At 47.0% G+C, this 18128-nt stretch overlaps 1 protein-coding gene across 9 annotated transcripts in view; it reads left to right on the top strand.

The window, feature by feature from the left end:
- Positions 1–18128, top strand: part of TNRC6B (trinucleotide repeat containing adaptor 6B) — a 2246995-nt gene that overhangs the window by 1878916 nt on the left and 349951 nt on the right. The gene's annotated exons all lie outside the window — the stretch shown is intronic.

The raw sequence follows: 18128 nt of genomic DNA, 5'->3' as shown, positions 1-18128 counted from the left end.
ACGATGCATTTTACACTTACTTTGCAAAATTGGGTAGAAATCCATACAGTATGGAATTGTTTTTTTACAGAAGCACATGGAAAAACCCAATAGTTGCAAGTCACCAACCATGCACCAGAACTGTTTCCAATACATGTCATGCCATTTTTGCACACAACATATGCTAATATAAAAAATATATTCATGCTGGTTGTTCCCATGTATGTCTATTCTGGCTGCACCCACATATGCCATTATTAACATATAAGGACTCCCAGCCAGTAAAACAAAGTATGTCCAGGCTGACTATGCACCATAAATGTTATTACTGACTAGAGCAGCCTATATTCAATGTGGTTCAGTTTAGCCAAGTAGTAGATTTGCTTTACCCTTGATGCTTGATCCTGTAAATCAAGGGCAAAGCAAAACCAGCATTGACAATGCTAACAGTTTGGGCGTTTGTATAGGCATGGAAAAGGCACTGGTATATTGGTATTAACTGGTTGTTGATGGTAGCAGGTGCAAATGGTTTGAGTGCCTGGCAAATGCCTAATACTTATGCACAAGCCTAAACTGTTGGCTTTGTCATTGCTTGTTTTTAACAGGACTTCAGTGAAAGACACACAGTGCTTTAAAATCAAGTGGCTGAAGGCAGACCTGGTCAAGACATTTGTATTACAGCAGTAGTGTGTTTACAACTTCAATTAGTCATTAACTCTCAGAAGACTCGTTCGAGAAACCACTCGCAGACGCTTTGAGGGCTATGTTTGATGGTAAGGCTTGACTGAAGTTAGCTCAGAGTTCCAGTGAGGAAGTGTTTTGGGTGGGGGTAGGCAGGAACTGGGTGGGAATTGCCATAGGGATTAGCATGGCCATGGGAGGTTTTCTGCACTGTGGAGCACAGCGTGGGGGCAAGCTGGCTCCCCCACCGCTGGACAAATTAGGGCATTTCTCAAAGGGTCTGTGCTTCTGAGAGGTCAGCAGGGTTGGGATAGACTCTGCCAGTCTCACATCGGGCTCTGATTAACCCTTGACAGACTCTGCAACATCCCTATAAGTCTTTGAGAGGTATTGGGCTGTCAATATATTTATTCTTAGGCCAGTGCATGTTTGATTGTTCTCAGAGTGGATCAAAGGGTGAGATGCCTGAGAGGTTTGAAGTAGGCACATTTAACATTTTCAGATTTGCTGCAAAGGTGGAAGGCTAAATCTAATTTCAATATCAGTGTTCTTAATGAAATATGTGGATTCTTCCCTCTGTTTCAGAGTAGTGGTAGGAGGCACCCATTATTAGTTTTGGTTATTAGGTGGTGCCTAAGCGCCACCTATGAGCCAAAAAGATTACAATGCATTACATATAGGAGAGCTATAGGATATCAGGAGAGGACACAGCTTGTGGGGGGGCGTTTGGTTATTGACTCACCCATTGACTACCCCATGCTAATAATCCCTATCGCCATACCAACCCACTACCTGCATCTTCCCAACCAAAACATATCCTCATGAGAACTCTTTGAGCAATCTCTATCAAACAGTAACACCAAACATTGTGCAGTAGAGGGTCTTACAGTGTTATTTCTAAGCAGTCTTCTGAGAGTTATTGGCTCAACTCCCCACCTATCCTGAGAGTGGGGGATCTGCTCCCTCCTTTTTCCTCCCCGTTTGCATATCCATTGCTGCCAAACTGCCTAACCTCCCCCACCCCCATTCTTCACTCCCCGACCTGTTGAATCTCTGCTTTCCTCGGTGTGTACTTCCTCTTAAGACTTGTAAAGTGCTTTGTTGCTTGCCGAAGCACGGTCTGTGCTCAATGAATACCCTAATAATAATAGAAATACAAAATAGTTGCAGCTGTAATTGTGCTACTGGTGTGATAGAACGTGTCTTAACCAAGTGTGCCTTCAGCCACTTGATTTAGAAGTAGTGTGTGTGTGTGTCCTTGCATCTCTTCCTTGCACTGAAGTCGTATGAAAAACAAGCACTCTCAAAGACAACAGTTTTGGATTGTGTATAGGTATCATAGGCGTTTGCCAAGCACTGGTATCATTTGCCCAGGTGTTCACACCATTTTGCAGCCGTTGTATCATGGTCAAGTATCACCATTCAGGCAGTGCATGCCAAATGCCTATCCCATGGCTACACAAAAGCCAAATCTGTTGGCTTTATCAATGCTCGTTTGTAGTAGTTTCATGCAGTAAATATCACTCTTCTGTGTTATTGTGGGTTCATGCAGAACATATCATTTTTCCATGTTATAGTGCATTTGAAAATGGTAAGTTTTTATATTTTACCCATTTCAAGTGTGCTTTAGAAAAGGAGAAATGCGCCTTAAACCTGAGTGTGGTTTGGAAGGTCCGCAACACTGATTCTGACCATGGTGTGCAAGGGCCAGCAGCAGGTACGTTTTTTTTCGAGTGGATTGTGTCCTCCAACGTATTCCTCATCTTAGATGTATTCCATCCAGCTTTAGCTGCTATGGAAAATATTTTTGACAGGGGGCGCCGTGCATCAATGTCGTCAAGTCAATGGTCCCTCGAAGCCTCCGTCGAGGGTGACGTCATCGGGTGTATAAGTAGCACGTGCGGTGCCCGTTGGCCTCCGTTCCGTTTTTCCGCAGTATACGTTGCTTCAGACATTCGGCGCACCTCGAGTTCTGTGAAGAATAAATAAGAAATATGTCCTTGTCATCGACGCCGACCACGACCCGAGAAGTTGTGTATTTCAAAAATGTCGATCACCGACCTGCACTGAGAGTGTTTGTGGTGCCTCGGAGAAGGCCACGACATGGAGGCCTGTACGAAATGTCCGGCGATGACAGGGAAGGCCTTGCGAGAGAGGAGGGGAAAACTACAGGTAGGTCGTAAATCCGACCGTAAAGCCTCTAGCGTCGAGTCGAAGTCTCGTGAGGAGAAATCTCTTTGACGCGAAAGGCTCGGTCCAGGTCCCAAAGCGATTCCCATCGTTCGTCGTCTTCGACGAAAAAATCGAAGAAGCGATGCCGCAGGTCCCTCTCCACCTCGTCCTAATCCGCAAAAAGGATGAAATGTCCCACTAAACATTAATTATCCGAAGAATGGGAAGCATTCAGGGTCAAAATGACGGAGGTGTTCGAGAAAGCGAAGCCTCAGTCCACGCCTTCCTCGGAAGCCAGCCAGGAGCGTCATTGCTCCGACACTCGTGCGCCCTCGAGCCCGGGTGATCGAAAGAGGAAGGATAGAGAACCTTCTAGGACGCCGAGCGAGAAAAGCCAGTCGATTCGACCGCTCGAGGTCACCGACGCCGTCCGAGACCGAACACACCTCGAAGGGCAAGTCTTCATAGAGTGCCTCGACGCCCTCGAAGCCGGAGCCGTCAAAGACGGGTATTACGTCAACGCCATCAACGCCCTTGTCGACGTCGACCCCGAAGGCGTCGATGCTGAAGCCTCCAGTTCGGCAAGGTCAGCCAGAAAAAGGGAAAGACAAGACTATAAGACCTGTGATGCCTTCAGGACCCATTAACACTCCTCCTCCACCTCTCCTAGAAAATGAAGTCCATCTTGGAGGGGACAATCCTATCGTTACTACTCCTTATATGGAAAGGTGAGAGGAATGGCCAGTCAAAGGGGCCAGAGAAAAGCCACTCGCGGTGGACCAGGAAAACGTGCAAAGCCAGCTCCAGCTACAGCCTCTCTGCCATCAGCGGCTGCAGCAACCGCCTCAAAACCGCTTTGAGGACTTACATCACAAGACACGTGTAGGAGGCAGGCTGTCGCAGGATCTGCAAGAATGGCAAGCCATTACTTCAGATGTTTGGGCTCTAGAAATAATAGCCCATGGTTACTGCCTTCCTTTTCTAACGCAACCTCAAAGCAATCCACCAGGGAGACACCCTTTGAAGTTTTCAGACCCGCACCTACAGCAGGAAGATTTAACCCTGCTGAAGAAAGGTGCTCTAGAACCGGTACCTGCAGAGGAGAGGAACCAGGGATGGTACTCCCCATATTTTTTGATTCCCAAAAAGGACGGAGGACTGAGACCCATCCTGGACTTAAGAAACTTGAACAAGTTCCTCAGGAAGGACAAGTTCAAGATGGTTACCCTTTCTCAGATCCTTCAGGCCCTTCAACTCCAGGATTGGTTGGTGTCATTGACCTCCAGGATGCTTATTTTCATGTGCCGACTAATTCCAAGCACAGAAAATACCTGAGGTTAGTAGTTGGCGACTCACACTATCAGTTTTGAGTCCTGCCTTTCGAATTGACCTCTGCCCGAGGGTCTTCACCAAACTGATGGTAGTGGTGGCAGCGCATCTCAGGAGCGGGGGGGGGGGGTTCATGTCTACCCCTGTCACAGAGAATTCTCATCTATGACTAATTTCCCTCACCTAGTGAGTCTCCCAGCAGCTTTGCTGGACTTCTGGAGTTTTTTTTCCACTTGGTAAGAGTGAGAGCTTTTCCCCTACTCTTACCTGTGTTTTGCTATGTGTTTCCACCTGTTTTTGTAATTGTGGACTCTGAAGTACACCACTTCAGTAGCCCTCTTCTTTTTGTGTCAGACGGCACCTTCAGTGCCGTCACACAGGGTTGTCTTTGAGACTTCCCTTGACTCCATTTCTGAGGTGACTAACGTCCCCCAGAAAAGGGTAAAGTTACCATTAACTTTACTTAGTCAATCTACCACAGATCCAGTACACCCCATCTTCCATGGAGTACTGGAAAGGGTTAACTTGTATCCCTTTTTATCTGTACCTCCTAGAGCCTTGTTTCGCTCTTTTAACATTTAGACTTGGTTGGTGGCAGTGGTATCTACCCTAAATTTTCTACCGCGATTATATTAGATAAACGTGGTACTGTTCTTGGCTATTATATTAGCCTCGAACATAAACCCGCTTGACCAAATCGTCTTTCTTTTGGTTCCGGTTGGGTTTATTGGCCATTTCTTTTTATTAAAGTCCTTCTTGTGTTTTACTTTGCGCAGCAAACTAGGTTCGCCTTCTTTGTTCACTGTCTTTTGGCGGGCTTCTACTCGGAAGCCCTCCTCAAGGCGCCCAGGTGTCTAGGTGGGCTGAATGTGCGGGAGCGGTGTAGTCACGCCCTGCACAGGGTATCCTAGGAAACCCAAGTCGCACTTTGTCATGATTGGCCAGGGTAGTTGTCCGGGCTGGACAACCCCCCTGCTGGGTGATTGACAGCCAGGCTGTGTGAATGGGAGTTTTCTGCATAAAAGTCTGGTCTCATGGGCTAGAGGTCAGTGTCACCACTGGAACTACAAAGAACCGAAGATAAGCGGAGAGAACGACAGCTGCTGCAACTACCCCATCCCGGTGAAGCCCTGCTGCAGTCCTGAGCTACCTTCCTTTTGACGACTCGAAGAAGATCCAGTCCGGAGTCTTCTTCCCTTGAGCTTGGTGGGGATAACCAGCTCATCTTCCACAGCCAGAGTATCCTCTTCCTTGGTCGAAATCGCTGCACGTTGCTGTAGTGGTCCGGATAGCCACCTGAAGAGCCTCTCCTATTTTTAAGGAGCGCACCTTTTATTCCTCATCGCTGCTGCCGGCTTCATCCCTGTGTGGTGCAGACCCCCTTCAGTTGTCCTCCTTCACAACAAAGCTCCAGGAATCGTGGGTCTGCGGGAAACCAATCGGGAACAACTGCCAGGGCACCAGCTGCACCATTGGAACAAGGTACTGTGTTCTACTTGAGGAAACTGGGTGAATCCCTTTTCTTCATTTCCAAGGCTTGCCCTGGTCTTCCCCCCTCCTTATAACTTTTGCTTCCGACCATTGACAATATCGACGTACTTTTGGCTATGTTGAATCGTGAACTGTCTGACTGTGTGATCTTCGGCAACATGCCCCGGTGTCTTTCGACCCTGGCTCCGGCCCTTTGACTTTTGAACTCCTGTCTGAGTGTTTCTTGATTCTGCCTGCATAACCAAAATATTGCCTGTGATTTTTGCCTCCAACTCCCTCTGGGTATCTCAGGTGCGAAATGTGTTTTTGTCCCGGTAGCGTTTCATGTCACGGATACGCGTCTATTTAATAGACCGAACTGTCAAAAAGTGATCGTAGTCGTATTCACAGTAACGTGTTTTTGTTAGTTGTAGTATATCTAACGTGTAGTTTTTATTTGAGTTTAATAGAAGTGTTGTGTTTATAACTAATGGTTTAAAAATAAATGTACTTTTATTTTTTACCTGAAACCTTGAGTCCGTGTTTGCTTGAGTCGCAGTAATTGTGATCCCTTTGTGTAATCTCTGCTATTGCTCATATACTCTTGAGGTAAGCCTGGCTGCACCGCCACTGCTACCACTCTGACATAGTAGTACAGGCTTGTACCAAAGGTAAAACTTGTATTGCCACCTGTAGTCTTAATTGTGTGTAGTGGTCCCTAAGGGCACTGCGCAGGATTCTGCCTAACAACCCCTACCTGGACGATTTGCTGATCAGAGCACGTTCTGCCGAACAGGCACTAGATCATCTGAAAGTCACCCGCCACTTCCTCCACAGACTGGGCTTCTCCCTCAATTTCAAAAAGTCACAAATTACACCTTCTCAACGGCTCCAATATATAGGAGCCGTATTAGACACATCCCTGGGAAAGAGCTTGTCTCCCTGGTCGAGGGCTCAAGACATTCTTCAGATGGTTTCCAAATTCAAAAATGCCCAAAATCTTCAGGCCTATGACTTCTTAAGGTTACTCGGCCTCATGGCATCCTGCATCTTTCTGGTGCCAGAGGCACGTCTGAGAATGAGATCCCTTCAATGGGCTCTAAAGACTCAATGGTCCCAGTTCTCGGGTCGAATGGCGGATCTTCTCCAGATTCCGAAAAAGGTTTGTGAAGATCTTCTATGGTGGACTTGTTCAGAGAATATGCTGAAAGGAGACCTTTTTTTGGCAACCATGGCCGGAGATCACAGTAGTGACGGACGCCTCAGTCAAGGGGTGGAGAGCTCATGCCGACGATCTGACAAACGGCGGTCATTGGTCTCCATCGGAGTCCAAACTACACATCAACCCTCTGGAGCTGAGAGCAATCAGACTAGCGCTGAAAGCTTTCCTGTCATCTGTCAGAGGAAAAAATGTCCTGATAATGACGGACAACACAGTGGCCATGTATTATCTAAACAAGAGGTTGTGTATGGTCACTACCTCTGTGCAGAGAGGCAATGCAGCTCTGGTATTGGGCAATTCAAGAAGGAATCTCTTTAACGACAGTTCACCTAGCCGGGGAGGAGAATATGACGGCATATGCTCTGAGCAGGCAGAGCACGAGTGAGAACTGGCTCAGGAAGTCATTCAAGAGATCTTCGCCCTTTGGGGAACCCCTCAAGTAGACCTATTTGCGACCCGAATCAACCGGAAGTGCGACAGGTATTGCTCAAGGGAATTTCCCCCGAGAGGAGCCCTGGGGGACGCGTTCGTAGTGGAGTGGAATTTCCCACTATTATACGTGTTCCCTCAGATTCCCGTCATTCCTCAAGTCATCAGGAAACTGATGCGCTTCGGGAGCCGCATGATTCGAATTGCCCCAGATTGGGCCAGGAGAACGTGGTACCCGGACCTTCTAGACATGTCCATCTGTCCCCAGTACGTCTTCCTGCGAGAGAGAACCTTCTCTCTCAAATGGAGGGTCAGGTTCTCCATCCAGAGGTCAAAACGCTCAACCTTCACGCTTGGTACTAGAAAGGCTGAGATACACGGATTGGGTCCTCTCAGATGACGTCATGGAGGTGTTGCTTTCGGCAAGAAGGCCAGCACAAACCATTGCTGTTGGAAAAAGTTTTGCAACTGGTGCAGAGAAAAGAATGTCGATCCTTTTTTATGTTCTATTCCGGAAGTATTGTCCTTCCTCCTGTCCCTTGCACATAGAGGTCTAAATGCTGGAATCATTAAAGGTTATCTTGCGGCAGTCCTAAAATTCTTAATGTGTGGGTCATGATCTCTGCTTCCAAAAGGTCAGGGTTTTCCCAACTCCCTTGGAAGCAGATCCATAACCCAGGTTCCGAGTGCCAACCAGTCCCAATTGGGACCTTTTGGACCCAGTCCTGGCGCCAGTGGCACCAGGCTCATAAATATGCCCAGTCCCAGCGCTGGAAGCGTCGGGCTCATAATGCTTGGGTGGACTTACCTGCAGCAGACCATGCTGCTTACTTGCCTGCCAGTTGAGCCTCTGATCCTCTTCTGTTTGGAACTACTTTTCCTGTTGGGTGGGGCTGGAGCCACTCCCTAGATTCAGAACACTGGAACTCTTCTGGAAGGCAGGAACTCTTTTCTTACCAGGAACTCTTTTCTTACTTAGGCGTGGCTGTGGAAGGAGACACCTAAGCACTACAGGAGGCTATTTAAACCACACCCGGTGGATGAATCTTGCTTTGCGTTATTCTGCAACCTCTGCAGCAGAACGCTCATCGTGTCTTCTGCATCCGGTCCTGGGCCTAAGGAAAAAGGCTTACCATCCTGAATCCAGTCTTCAGCAACACCTATTAAGACAAGAAAGAACAGGTTAGCATTCCGGCATCTGAAAGGCAAAGGCTTACCTACTCTTCGTGCGCTCCGGAAGTCTTCGCACTGCATTCCGGCATCTGAAAGACAAAAGCTTACCATCTCTTTGCACGCTCCGGAGGCCTTCGGCGCTGCATCCTGCATCTGAAAGACAAAACAAGGTGCGTTTAAAGACATTGGGGAACTTTAATACTCACGTGCCATTACTCCTTTCCACATCTAATCCAGTGGGTATTCCGGCACCCTGCAGCCGCTCCGAACTCGTACCTGCAAAATAAAAAGACAGTTAGAGCGCATCGTGAAGCAGGCAACAAGCGCTTACTTACGTGCTTCCAGGCGCTTCTATTCATCACACGGGCTCCATCTTCAACTCACTTCAGCCCGTCATCCGCCATCGCCGGAACCCTGCAAAACAAGAGACATCATTACTAAAGACTTTAAAGACATTTGAATGACTCGAAACTTACCGTTCGTGCAGTAAACGACGGACAGCAGTCCTCTGAAGTCAAGAGGCCTGCGCTACCTACCCAGTGAAGAAACTGGTTACAGCACCCTGCCCCGAGGCAGATGGAGAGCTTGGCATTCACTTACCTAAGGTGAGAGCGTTAACCTTTGGGGGTCTACAGGAGAGGAGAAGAGGAAAGAGATAGGGACACCCCAATAACCCCAGTTCATTAACCCCATATTTTCTATCTGCAGACATCTTACTCTACACGTCAGGCATACAGTGCACAGAGGTCCAGCCCAAAGAGCCAACCGGGTGCTACACATCACCTTTGAAGATACGGTAGTCGCCCAGTCAAGACCGGCGCCTCTGCGAGAATCAGGTGAGCGTTACAGTGTGCTCCTTTTGAGCCTATGCACACTTGTCCATTAAGATTACTGACATGGAAAACTGCTTTCCTAGTTGCATATGCAAGAAGAGTGAGCGAATTGCAGGCACTGTCTTCTGGGCCACCCTATACTATGTTCCATAAGGACAGAGTTGTGTTGAGGGTTAACCCCTCATTTTTACCAAAAGTGGTGTCTGATTTTCATTTAAGTCAAAGAATTGTCTTACACGCATTCTATCCTCCGCCTCATCCTAGTAAGGAGGAGGAAAGATTACACAGGTTGGATCTAAAAAGAGCTTTAAGCTTTTACATCTCTAGGCTTTCTAAGCTTAGAGTGGACAATCAACTGTTTATTGGCTACACAGGAAAGAAGTTGGGTCAGTCAGTGACAAAGCAAACAATATCACGCTGGATTGTGCTTTGTATTTCAGAATGATACAGATGAGCACAAAAAGACCCACCAGAAGGTCTAAGAGCTCACTCTACCAGGGGCATCGCCTCTTCGACAGCCCTACAAAGTGGAGTTCCTATAAGGTCCATTTGTGAAGCAGCAACTTGGTCCTCGCTGCATACTTTTTCAAAATTCTATAGCCTGGATGCTTCCCAGTCTAAGGAGCTGAATTTTGGTAAAGCAGTACAATATTCATTCATCTAAGGGTATCGAAAAAATCTGATCCCTCCTCCAGAGAAATTGTCCATACTGCTTTGGGAGTCTATCTAAGATGAGGAATACGTTGGAGGACACAATCCACTCGAAGAACAAGTTACTTACCAACTGGTAACGTTCTTTCGATTGGATGTTCCTCCAACGTAGTCCTCATCGCCCTCCCATCCTATACCTCTGTAGATTTTTCCGAGCTATTGCCACTCTAACTTACGCAAGGCAAATACCCGTCTGCCGGCACAGTCTACACAGTGAAAAATCAATAATTGATGGGGAAAACAGAACTGAGGCCAACGGCCCCCGCGCATGCTACTTATACACACAATGACGTCACCCTCGATGACGGCCTTCGAGGGACCATCGACTCGATGACATTGACGCACAGCGCCCCCTGCTGGAAATAAATTCCGAAGCAGCTGAAGCTGGATGGAATACATCTAAGATGAGGAATAAGTTGGAGGAACATCCAATCGAAAGAACGTTACCAGTTGGTAAGTAACTTGTTCTTCTGGTTCTTTAGCTTAATAGGAGTCACTGCTCCTTCTGAAAAAGATGTTCCGTAATCGATTAGTAAAATCTACACCATCCTGACGGTCTAACTCCCACAGCGTGCCCGTGTGTATGTGTATGCGTTTTAGTGTGTTATTGTGTGTGTTGTCACCTCAGTCACAATATACAAGCTCTGAGTCTTTTAGTTTCTACCGCCCTAGTTATCGTGGATATTAATCTGTGTAGCCAAAAGATGGGCCACTGTCCAATAGAGGTTAAGCTCGCTCAGCATTGCTAGAACTCCATTAGACAGCGTTCCCTAGGCGTGGATTTGACGGTCAGTCATTGAATGTGCCGCGAGGCCCCCCCCCTCCTCCACCCCTCAAGTGCGCGACCTGGGGCAGTTTGCCCCTCCTGCACCCCCCCCCCCCCCCCCTCATGATGGCCCTGGCTGAGCAAGGAATTATATGTAGCAGACAGTGGCAGTGCACTGTCTGTGCACAACAAGAGATTCTGGGGGGGGCATTTGCCATTATTCCCCCCCACTTAAAATTGTGGGGGGGTGTGTCGCCTTATCCCCCCATGTCAAAGCTACTGTAAAACTAAGGGAACTTGCCTCTTGTTGTGTAGCCTTGCTAGCTCTCATTTCAGATAGTCTTGGTTGCCCTTGCAGAGTTGCTTGCAGCTTTGCCGCTCACAAGCCTCCCAGCTTGTGGCCCTACACTGATTGAATTTTCTACAAAGACTTGTAAAACGTTGTGCAAGACGTTTTTCCTAACATAAGTGCTTCAGCTCACCTAGACTTTTGCTCAATTATTATTGGCTGCCTGGCTCCCTGAAAGACTCTTCTTACCTCTGACTCTGTGCTTAAACTATTCCCCAGGAAAGGGTTAGTTTACTTTGCATTGGAGGGTTTAAAAACTACTTACCTGCGTAAGAATATTTTTTAACCATTGTTTTGTTCCATCCTCTTTTCCTTTTGACAATAATCTCAGTATTGCTCTAAATGTGCCAGTGATTTATCAATGTCCACAGTGTCCTAGTTACTTAAGTCACCTCAGGGTGTCGAAGTGTCTGTGTGCCACCCCCACTGGGTATCTACTGATTTATTGAAACTGAGATTGTGTATTTTTGAAGTATATTATTGTGTTACATATCCCTTCTAAAGGAGGCTTATTCAACTGACAAATTAATTATTGTTTAATCAAGAAACCTTGAGTGTAAGTGTTTGTTTGGATATTTGTCATTGTGAATCTGTGTGTGATAACCCTACAGCTCACATTGACCCCTCTTGAGATGAGCCTGGCGGCTCAGTCACTCTACGAACTTGTATAGTACATGCTTATACCAAAGGTTGGGTGAATAACTATTGCCAAGAGGATCAGGCTGGTGCAGTCTCCAACGGGGTACTGCATACAATCTTGCCTGACACTGGCTCTTGGTGCATCTTGTGCACTATTCTGTTGAGCAGGGGAATCAGGGGTGTGTGTATGCAGAAAAATATTTAGGATCGTTATTATTCAAGAATAATGTGAATTAAATTTTTGCCGCTTTTTGGTAAGAAATCACAAAAATGTATACAACACCAAAAATGTAAATGTGCCCTGTGGGACTAGAACATCGGACTTTAAACACATCACTATACTATTTATTTATATACAGGAGGAACAATGCTCTTTTGATAACAAAAGAGCGTGCAATAAATAAATAAGATTGGACGGGAAGCAGTGAGGTTCTTAAAATGGGGTGAGTTTGATGCACATTCTTACCAGGTTGTGAAGGGGAGTAAATGGAACAGTCACAAGGGACAATACAAAGTGGACATACATAGGTTCAGGTCAAACCAACATTGGACAATTTTAAGTGCAGGTAGGCGGCATGGGCAGCTGTGCTCGGGATGTGACCATGATGTGTGAAGTGCTAGAGTGGAGGCAGAGGAAGTGAGGGGTTAGAGGTAAGGGAAACCTGTTAGCTGGCAGGCAGATGATTGGTAGGTTAAGAGGGTAACTCAGAGGTGAGGAGGCAGGCTTTTAGTTTGGTTTTGAACAAACGTGTACTGTTTCTCTGTCTGGGGGAAGAGAATTCCATGTGGAACAGGAAGAGAGAAAGAGTGGAAGCGAGATGAAGCACAGGTAGGGTGAGCAGCCACAAGGGTAGTGGAGGAGGCAGAGCAGACATTACGAGAAGGCTTGTAGTGTTGGATAGAGGATAGATACACTGGTGCCTTACAGTGAACCAGGAAAAGAAACTTAAATCTGCCCTGTTTTGCCTAGTCAGTCATCCATCCTGGTGACGTACAAGGATGTAGGTGTGAAGGGAGGGAGTTCAAAGAGTACTGGTAACAAAGTTAATGATATTGTCGAGAGGACAGAAAGCATAATTGGGGAGACCAATGGGGTGCTGGTGCAGTAGTCCAGTTTAGAGAAAACAAGAGTTAAGGGATGCTTAGCAGTGTTGAAAAGGAAGGAGGTGCCTGATTTTCCTAATATTTAGGAGGTTGAGAAAAGCTGCTGTTGCAGTTTTGGAGATGAAAGTAGAGAAGGTGTGAGAAGGTTCATAGATGGCACTGAGGTTTCTAGTTGAAGATTAGTGGTGTGTGTCAGGTGGTAACTGGATAGGCAGAGGAAGAGATGAGTGAGAATGTTTGGCATGGAAGAATAACGCCTATGTTTTGGTAGAGTTTAACATAGACAGCGCAAAGCCATCCAATATTTAATGGCAGAGAAACCGTTTGAAATTTGGATAGAAAGATCGGAAGAGAGTTCAGGAACAGAGATTATTTGGGTGTCATCCGCAAAGAGTTGGTAAGAGAACCCAAAGGAGGAGATTAGTGCTCCAAGAGCAGAGGTGTAGAGTTTAAAGAGGAGCGGACCCAAGACAGCTTTGTTGAACACCAACAGTTAGAGGAGTGAGTTAAGAGGTGGTGTTGCTCCATCAGACAGAGAATTGACAAGATGCAAGGTAGGATTCAATCCAGGCAAGGGCTCGATTGTGAATCCCAAGAAGGAGTATTAAGGAGAGCAGAGTGATCGACAGTGTCAAAGGCAGCAGGTCTGAGAGAATTAGGATGCAAGATAGGTTGGAGTGCTTAGCAGAGGGGAAGTTGGACACATTCATGAGAGCAGTTTCCGTGGAGTGAATGGAGCGGAAACCTGCTTGTAGGGGATCTCGAAGGTTGTGAATGTCTAAGAAATTGGTAAGACTGTTGAACACAACTCTTTCGAGCACTTTGGAAGTAGTGTGGACGGAGAGAGAGAGAGAGGGCGAAAGTTATCCGGCAGGATCGGGTCAGCCCCTTGCTTTTTTTGGAGAAGTATGGCCATGGCTGTTTTGAACAGAGAGAAAGCGAGCAGAGTTGAAGGACAGGTTTAAGAGTTGAGCAAGGTGAGAGGCCACTGAAGGTGCAATAGGCTTGACCGATGGAGGAGCAAGAGGGGCTGATGGGGCACAATAGTTTGGTGCTGGAAATGCATTGGAGGGACAGGGTCTCCTTGTCCTCTACCTCCATAAACTGTGTTTTCTGCGTATTTTCTGCACAGCAGTCCAATTTGGAACCCTGGCAGTGCAGCTCTTAATTTCTTTCGTGGTGCTCAGTAGCCATGGGATACCCTTAGAGAACCCATTGGTAGGGGTGCAACCCTGTACCCCTGGTGTATATTTGTGGGCCCATGTGTGTTGTCCACATAGCAGGGTACGGGCTAGTGGCAGCTACGTGCTGTTGTTACAGTGGTTCTAGGTATCCTCCATTTTTGGGATGCCAAGGACTCTGCCATGGGAATCAATGGATTCCTACACAAAGGCAAGCCGGCCACTGGTGGCCTCTTGGTTTCCTTTGTTTTAACCCCTTGTTTCTCAAAGTCCTGAGAAGCCTTGCTGTATTCCCTTTTCCTGAATGGTTGTTTGGCGAAAGGACCATATTTGGCTCTGGGGCTGCCTCCTGCCAGACTGGCTGGAGCCTTCATAGGGGCTGCTTGTTGAGTGTACACCCTTGTGGTGGAGCCTACCTGAATGGAGTGAGTAGTCGATATGCATTCTGTGTTGTGAGTGTCTGGTTTAGGTTGTGTGACATATTGCCTGAGCAAGCCCTGACTTCAACTGGAATGAATGCAGTGTGATGCACTGAACGGCTGGGGAGTAGCCATCATGTGTTGTGGGTACCAGTTTCTTTTTAATAGCCTGGATGCCTGTGAGCCTGATTAAGTGCTGCCTGCATGAATCTAGTTGTGTGTGATTGATTGGCTGGCTGAGCCTGTCTCCTCCTGAGTGAATGGGGGGAGTGTTTAATTTAACAGGGGTTGTCACACTTACCTCCTTGTCAGAAGCTGAAACAAACTTGAAGCAGAACTTCAGTAATCTTAAGCTTGCATTCTGCAGTCCAGCTGGAGGAAGGGGTCTGTTGCTGAAAATCTTCAAGCAATCTGAAAGCGTCTGTGCTGACTAAAGATCTACACAAGATAAGACCTGGATAGGTGACCTCTTCAAGAGCTACGAAGGAACATTGTGCAACTGCTCCTCTTCGTCTGAAGTGTCCTGGAAGCCAGTCCTGTGTGCCTGCCATCCAGAGAAGAGATATTTGTGGGTCCAGAATAGGAGTGCTATGCCAAGCCAAGAAGTTAATTTGTGTCGCCCAGGGTCTGGAAGAGTGTTTGTAACCCCTGGAAGCCAGGTTGCTGGGTATTGTACAGAAGAGGGGGTGCCCTGGCATAGTTCTGCTTGACACCCGGTGCTGCAAAGGTTCCAAATCTTTGAAGAATCCTTCAAAGGGCATCACTGCCTCGACATCTGTCCACTTGTCCACACCGGTGAAGGTCCAGGATCACTGCCTGCAGTGGTGTTTCCGCCAGTGGGTTTCCGACCAACAAAATCCAAAGATGTCGTCCCGAGTGTCCAGACTTGGTGAGTGTCCGCAGTTCAGTCCAGGGGTCATGTCCAGGTCGCTATAAATCATCCTGTGGTATGTGTTGCGACTGCAGCACTCAATAACCAAAAGTCGGTAAACTGTGAAATCCTGAAACCAGCCACCTACTTCTGCCACTGCACCCATCGCCACCGAAAGTTATCCAAGGCCACCTAGGGTCTTAACATCTTCAGCCAGACCTTTCCGGGGTCCACAGCAAGTTTCACCTTCATGGGACATCCACAGCCGGAGTAACGACACGCCAACAGAGACAATCGCGAAGACTGAAAGTGCTGCCTTTCCGACACTTCTTAGTTCCTTTCTTCTTCTCGACATCGACACCCCAGCGACGACTCCTTCCAAGGGGGGGGTCCATCCTTGAAGGCACCCAAGGTACTGTGACGATGAAGAGCATCTGAGCATTTGTTTTTACATATTTGGACTGGACTGTAATATACAAGATAAAGTACACATTAACCTTTCAGGTTGCCTAGGTTAAGGGGTGGGAAATGGGGGAGGAGGGGTTGGCGGGGTTCCTCAGAGTATTGCCCATCTACATTAAAGAAAGCATTCTGACAATGTTCCTACTCTAGCCTGCCAATTGACAGTAATTTCTATGCCATTTTCCATTGCTTTAGGATTCTTATGCTTAATAACTGTCAGCATTTGATACATTCTAAATTGAATCTAAAGTATATTGTGGTACCACATAGATGTGTACATATTTACTGTTATTGGGATAGTGTTACCGGAGTACAAAGTGTTATTTATATATGTATATATTTACTTGAACCTTATTTTAATATAAAAGAACTGCGTTATCACATAACATAGTGTGGACATTCCTTTGTGGAGGCTTGGGGATTCACCAAGAACCACCCTGCATCACCTCCCGAGTGTCTCAGCCTAGCTTCTCGTCCAACGTTACCAATTGAGAGCCTTGGCTGGGGTACTCTGTGCCTCTAGCCTAACTGTATAGGGGAAAGAAATACAGATACCCCCTTCAGTCTTTACAAAGATGCATTAGCCTTCATCAGTAGAGAAAGCACTTCACCAGTATTAGTGTGACTAAAGTGGGAGATGGAGGCAGAGGATGATGGTAGAGTTTGCGGATAGAATGTAGTCGGAGGCAGTGTGAGGAAGCTCAGGAGAGAGTCTCTAATTTTGGGAATTTTTGCAGCGAAGTATTCAGCTAGGTCATTAACCGTAAGAGTGAATTTTATTGTCATAGACTTAGGAGGGATGAGTTTAGGGTGCCCTGTAGCCGGCGGGGATGGTTGGAGTGAGTCAGTAAGGGTTAGGTAGAATTCCCTTTTTGCTCTATCAAGAGAGGACTTGGGGGAGTTCAGGGCATTGAGGTAGAGTTGCAGGTCCTCATGCGAGTGGGTAAGCCTCCATTTGCGCAGCAGCCAACGCATGTCTGTGTGGAGAGAGCGTATGAATGTGGTGACCCATGGTTGAGGATTCTGGGGCTTGGGGATAATAGTAAGCAGTGAGAAGCTAGAGGAGAATGGGTCTTATAGTAGGGATTGGAAGCTGGAGAAGGCAGTGTTGATGGAGGAGGCATCAGGTGTGAAGGAGGAGAGTGAATACTGTAGGTCGAGCTGTAGGTTTAAATTTCCTTTTAGTAATAGGGGAAGCACGTGCTGAGGAAAGATCATAGAGTGGAAAGGAGATGGTGGTGGAAACAATTGAGTGATCAGATATGGATGGTGTGCAGTAGTTCTAGTGGCTGAGAAAGAGGTGGAGAGGAATAAGAGATCCAAAGAGTGTTACCCCTGTGTGGGTGGGTGGGTAGGTTATGTATAGTTTAAAGCGTGGTCAATAAGAAAAGACTGATGTTCGGATTGTGAGACGTGGTTAGAGAGGGAAGGTTAAAGTCACCTAAAAGAGTGTGAGGTGGTGACTAGTGGAAAGAGAATAAAGGAGTTGCCCAGGATCATCAAAGAATGGTCCAGTGGCACCAGGAGGGCGATAGATGGAGATTGTGTGAGGCAGGGCAATAGTAGAGATGGCCAAGTTCCTATGATCCCTTGTCATGGACTATGTATGATAGCTTGGCATGAAGGGAGTCGGAATCCAAAACATCTAAAGAGGCAAAGGTTTCATACCCCTTCGTTAGAGGTTTTAATTAATATGGCATTTCTCCCATTGGGTTTAATGGGATAAAGTCGATAAGCATACAACTACAGTTCAGAGATCCCCATCTGATGAGTCAGAGGGACCCCCCACACAAGAATATTATGTCCTTCTCCAGCATGGATTCACATGCTCAATGTTCCCCGTTGTCAGGCTGGGAATCCTCGGTAAAAGAAAAAACAGTTTAACTTTCACTTTAAAACTGTATTTCTCCTTTGCACCAATCTGTCCTCTGGGTCAGACTGCCCCCATCCAATGACGGGCCTCTCCCTAAGCCCTGCCACTGGCAGCCATCTTCATATTTTTACTGCACGCTTCAGTGTTGGAAGTCCTCAAGTTGATCTCTGAGCTATTTTGTTGTACTTTTTTTTTCTCGCAGAAACATTCTTTTTTTGTTCCATCGGAGCTCATGTGCTCCTATCTTCATCTGCTGTCAATGCAGGGTCATGCCACACCCAGGATTGGTCGGTCGGTCCGAGGGGCGGTCTCCCTCCAGGAGTAGGTCAGAGTCCTTTGAGGACGCCCCATCCGTGAGGGTCCAAGATAAGGCCAAGAACAGCAAGGCCGATTCCGCCGGGTTTGCCACTGATGTGGGTCCCAGGTCAGATAGACCGCGATAACCTCAGATAAACTCAAAATGCC

This window comes from Ambystoma mexicanum, chromosome 3q (genome assembly GCF_040938575.1).
Source record: "Ambystoma mexicanum isolate Mex_15411 chromosome 3q, UKY_AmexF1_1, whole genome shotgun sequence".
Lineage (NCBI taxonomy): Eukaryota > Metazoa > Chordata > Amphibia > Caudata > Ambystomatidae > Ambystoma > Ambystoma mexicanum.
This window is presented reverse-complemented; position numbering and strand designations above follow the sequence as displayed.